Source organism: Poecilia formosa, unplaced genomic scaffold, assembly GCF_000485575.1.
Source record: "Poecilia formosa unplaced genomic scaffold, Poecilia_formosa-5.1.2 Scaffold25, whole genome shotgun sequence".
Classification (NCBI taxonomy): Eukaryota; Metazoa; Chordata; class Actinopteri; order Cyprinodontiformes; family Poeciliidae; genus Poecilia; species Poecilia formosa.
The window spans coordinates 1927838-1933929 of NW_006799964.1; positions in this window are offsets into that span (position 1 = coordinate 1927838).

The window sequence follows — 6092 nt, forward strand, 5'->3', positions numbered from 1 at the left end:
TTCAGTTAGCATGAAATACATTTGACAATGAACACTCCAACAGCTCTTCCTTTCACTGTTGGTAATGTGTGAATCCCATCTGCAGAGACTTCATATTACAATGTTTCACACACAACGGGATGTGAAGACTGCAGATTTATAGTGAATAATCTGTGGTGTCTCAAGCCAATTGTCATCTTTTATTTGTCTCCTTCACATCCAATGCTTGAACTATAGAAGGTACATCAATCAATTAATCAACCAACCCATCAATCAATCAGCCAATTATTTGATTGACCAGTTTGTCATATCACACCACTTTGCCAGAAAAACAAATCCAGTTTATATCGGAATTAAAAAGATAAATGAAAAATAAAAATCTAACCACTGCCAGTTAAAAAGATTAATCACCCCTGGTCACATTTCAATGAGGGAAAATTAAGTTTATCATTTCAGTTGGTGAAATTATCGATTTAGCTACCCTTTCATGCAAAGGAGTTAAACACAAAGTGTTTTAAATAGATTGAAATTGACAGACATGAAAAGAAACAAGAAATCCCCAAACTGAGAACATTTTTATAAAGGAGAACTTATTTGTAAATTTATCGAAATAATTATAGAAGATGAATAAAAAGTCATCTCCAAGGTATTGCACTAGTAAATAAATCTTGATTTTTGCCTTGACCGAACGAATGAAAATTCAGAGACGTCTTAATGTCTAAAATACATCTAAAACATGCCCTGACTAGTATTATTAGGTCATCATGAAATATAGCACTATACACCTGTGCATCACCAGCCTAGGTGTGAATATTAATATACCTCCAGATGAAGACAACCCGCAATGGCAACATGTACAGGTTGACAAATGAGGGGCAAAAAATGTATCTCTCATAAAACTCTTATGAATTAATAAAGGATTTATCATCTATGAAATGAGAGTTGAACACAAACGCGGGGATACAAAGATTTTAATCTGTGTGAGTACCTTTAGTAGAATGGTGTGGTCAGCAGATCCAAAGTCTGCACTAAGGTGTATTAATACAGGTAACATAACCTTGATATGATCCATGCTGCACCTTAGATCATTCAAAATGCTTCTGTAAATAACTAAGTCCAAAGGCAGGCTGAAATACTTCTGGAATGTTTTGAATGTGCAAGTAGCATTTTATATGATTGTTTTTTTTACGACTTCAAAAATAATAATAATAAAAATAAATAAATAAAACATGAATTTGGTCACAGACCACTCAGCTATTTCTCATCAAATAAGATTTATAGGAGAAATTATGTATTTTCTGGGCACATAGTGCCACCTTATACCACAATCACAAAATCTTACCTTCATTTGTAGTGAAAAATGCTGTAATCAAAAACAACTCAAATAAATTTGACTTTGCACCGTAGCCTGATCTCATGCTTTGAAATCGGCTTCTGTCTCTTTAAGAACCTCCTGCCGTTTCCAACACTTTCCCCTTCCTTAAACCAGAATATAAAATAAAAATACTGACTGAGTCTTGTACAATAAAAAATCCCAACAAACTGGTTTTCTGGTTAAATTCAAAATAACTTTCAATGATTTCAGCATTGATCTGTGTAGAAATACTCTACCAATCAAGAGAGCAATCAAGCTAAACACACAACATCAACTAGTTTGCTGATGTTCATGCAAAATTGCAAATACATCTGGTGAGCTGAGCGAGACCAGTAGTCAGACATCAACCCGTTTTTAGGTAAGCCACACTTTAGATCATTCACTTTCATTAATGATTCTGCATCTGCCAAATATCATAGCCAGAATATAAAAGCAGGAAAGTAAGTGGGGAAATTATGATAAATGACTCTTTTGTAAAGTCTCAGAAATGAGTCAGTGCACCTTTGTTGTCTGCAGACTTTCAAACTTAAATTATGAAACTGAATGTTGCTTTAAAAAACCAGGAGCATATTCTAGCTTGTTTCAAGGCTATGTGTATTAGGTAGTTAGATATGCATGTTTCCAAAATGCACATCATCTTGTTAAAAGAAGGGCTTAATTTTTTTCTGGTGTTTCCTTTAAAAATAAAACAGTTGCTAGAAAAAAACTCTGTTTTGTTTCTCATATTTTGAGTCCTTTCTTGTGTTGCTTTATGTCCTGTTTAGAGACTGTTGAGTTTTTCTCTGGCCCTTGTTTCCTTGGAGTGTTATTTTGGTTTCCGTTATTTTCTCTTCTTGTGTCAGCTTTCTGCTGCATTCACTGCTGTTCCCCATCATATAAATTACTCCCCTTGTCTGCAGTGTTGCAGAAGTGTTTATACCCCTAAAGCCTATTCACATTTTATAAGAACCACAAACTTGAATGTATTTTATTTTAATTTTATGTGAATGGTCAACACAAAGGAAAAAAAAAAAAAGATTCTTGGTCTGACATATTATGAACTGGGAAATCTGAAAAGTGTGGTGTGCTTTTGTGTCGAGCTAATACTTTGTAAAACCACATTTGCTACTGTTCTCTAGAAGTATTTTCATGTATGTCTGATGGGCATTTGTGCCGTTTTTTTTATTTACAAAATAGTTTAAGCTTTTATCAGTAGCAATTTTCAAGTTTTATTGAATTATTTTACCATTTTGATTTATGTGTTGATTTATGTGTCAGAGTTGACTGGGAAATTCTAGCACTTGAATATACTTTGATCCATGGGTGAAAGTAGACGGGTACGGTCGGGAACTGCGTACCCCTAAAAGATTTAGCGGGGGGTGCGCAGTACCTCTCAGTACCCTGAGAGAGGAGCGGCTGTCTGCTGTAAAAAATCAATGGGTGCATGTGCAGCCATGGAGCCGTGGATGTCTGCAGCTCCTCCACTTCTTGTGGACCTGTTCTACAACTATGCAGTACTAACCATTAATCTATCACATACAATCACAATAAATTACATTGAAGTTTGTGATTTTACTGACAAAATGTGGTTTCATCATATATCAGTATTTAGCCAGTGTTTCTAAAACAGTCTTACTTGAATCGGAATATTAAAGCTTCACAACAAAAAGAGGGATCAGTCCAGTTGGTACAAACCAACTCGGGAAATAAAAATGAGTTTATTCTACTTTAGGTGGATATTGTTTGAGTAGCATAACAGAGCATAAAGTATGATGCAGCTGTTCTCAGCTATTCATACTTGAGCATCCTGAAACAATAACTCATAAGTACAAATTTATTAAATAAGCAACTGTGTGCCTTTGAGCAGCTGCTCTGGGAACTCACAGACAATATTTGCAAAGTTCATCAACAACAGCCGACTGCTACCTTTGAGGCGGTGGAGTTCAGTCCCGCACAGCTTCACACACCAGATTTAAATCAATGGGTCGTTAACAGGCCTCTGCAGAGTTTGATGTAATGCAGAGTTGGTAAATCCGCCATGGAGCAGGGCTACACAAGGAAAATAAAAATTGCGTCAAGGATCAGGGCTGAAATTGGACATAGCTGCCCGTTATCAAGTTTGTAGAAAAGCCTGCTGTCTTATAATAAATATTTTTACTTAATTAAAAAGAAAGAGGGAGCAGAGGTCTTGTCAATCAGTCACAAGGCACAAAATTAAATTTATGGCCTTGGTGTGTGGAGTTTGTGTTGTTCAGGAATGTTATTTTTTATTATTATTATTTCCAGCTCTGTGTTCAATTGCTCATTTCCGATTTCAGCTTTTCACTAAAACAACATTTATTCTGTAGAGCCGATGAATGCATTTGTTTTGGTCTCCATCATTGCATTGACACACTGCTCACATCTTGGTTTCGTGTTTTTGATGTAGTGTGCTTTTGTAGAGGTTCCCTGTTTTCCTTTGACTGTTGCTGGATCACTGTGTTTTGCCTGTAGCTTTTGGTTTCAGATCCTTTGGCTTGCTGTTTGTTAACCTTGGATTTATGTGTTTCCCGGTTTTCATGCCTCAGTTTGTATTACGAAAGGAATTTAGTTGATTTCATTCCACTCAGGTTTCAGTCTGCTTTTGGGTCCATCTGCCGTGGACTTTAAACAGTTGTTGAAAATTTTAAAAGAAAGAAAATCAGACCAGTTCAGAATTTCATCAGATGTGTCACTATTAAGGTGAGTTTTGTGGGGTTTTTTTTGAATATGTCTTGTTAATAAAGAAAATTCAAAAGGTAGTATGGATAAATGAGACATTTGTTTAGCACATTAACGGATGTCCTCATTGCAATGTTTTTCAACTATAATAAATTATGTTATACTAATATGTTGGTGTTTCAAGTACATAAATTGGATAGTTAAAAATCAGAATGTTAAAATCATTCAGTCTATTTGCTTTTTCTGCTCCAAAAAACTGATTGCTGATTTCAATTTCTGCTCGTGTAAGGATATAATTTGTATTTCTGCTTTTGCCTTCAACAATTTTAGTGTAAACTGAGGAAAAGTGATGAACCCAAAATGTCAGCTGTTAACAATATTGCAATTGGGCTCAAAACAACAGTCAACATAAACATATTATTTGGGACAGAACTTAAACAGAAGACAAACCAAACAGATAGTAAACAACAAATGTCCTCTCCCCTTACAATCAAGTGGTACGACCCACTCAGGAGCTTCTGCGAACTGAAGCAGCTGGAACTCTTTTCTTTGTGGCACTCCAGCAGCAGCTCTGAACAAAACGAAATCAATCTGTTGCACATTTCCTACCAAGCAAAGCGTACCAGACATTTCAAATAGTTAGCTAATGTGTGTACTCTAAATAGTTTGCTAAGGAAAGAGTCAGGCTAATGAGAATAAATATTTTATTTTAGTTGAATATCTGAACTGTCAATCTTTGAATTAATTTTAAGAATGGAAATTAAACAGTAAATAAGTGTGTCTGAGTGGGAACAGCCCTGATTATGACACCAGTTGAACGGTTTTGGGCCGTTCCACTATAAACTGTGTACAATACATGACGAGTGTAGAATGGCCAAAGGGGAAATTTGATCAGATTTTCTACTTTTTAAGTGACCAATACATTTATGTTGTGCTAGAAATATATGTTAACGTAATAGTTGTTAAAAAAGTGTGGTTTGGGTGATGAGGACATTCAAGGGCTTTTTAATGACACTGAAGGACGTTTCCAACCATCACTCTGTGCAGAAGATATCGACTTGTCTTTTTAAGCATGATGAAGTTTAAATCTTACATGTGTTGGACTGGTGCTTAGGCTATTTTAAAGACTGGCTAGCTAAAAATTTTGTCCAACTTAAAAATGTATATATAAAAAAAAACTGATGACCTTATATGTGGCCCTGTCAGATTTCAGCCTGAGGAACTGGAGAGTCTTGCTCTCTTTGCCACATTTGCTAAATAATCTGTTCAAAGTTTTGGTGTAAGTTTTGTCTCTGCTTTTTTGGATGCTGAAGACAAAAAGCTGAGTTTAATGCCATTACATCAAACGTTATCAGTCTTTTCACATGCGGAAAAAGAATAAAATTTGCCTTTATGACCCAACTTCAAGAAAGTGGTGAGATTTTAATGATTGTTAGAGAAAAGCTGAGCAGTCTAATGATGATGTGAGAAATCTGTAACTGCTTGAGTTTCTGCAACAATTAACCTCTATTAGAAGATGTGCCTGTGTGCTGTTTATTGAGCAGGTAAATTTAGTTTTTATTGTAAGATTGTGTGTTTGTGTGCATAATGTGCTTCTTGGCTGCAGCAGCTGTCAGGGGACCACCTTAACAACAGCAGGCTCATTTGCTGCATGATTATCGACGGGGCCCCCTACATTTACAGTCCAACCATATGACTTTGATGCAGACACACAGCGTTTCTTGTTTATTATAATTATACCAGGCTAGTGTCCTACCATATGGCTTCCACTTGCTCATAATTTCAGATCTCTGCAGAAAGTGTGTAAATTAACAAAGTGATGCAGTGCGAAGTGCTAGTAGGTAAACAAACTTATGTCCTCTTAGCTCCAAGATTCTCTCAGCTGTTTGGAGATAATATGAAATTTTGAAGAAAACAGTAACATGCGTTAGCAGCATTGTTTTGGGGGATAGTTGGAGAGTTATCCAACGTCTTCATTAGTTGAATGCATGTGAATAATAAAACAATTGTCCAAATACACACACATTCACTGCAGCATCAATGGAAACCTGCGCGTACC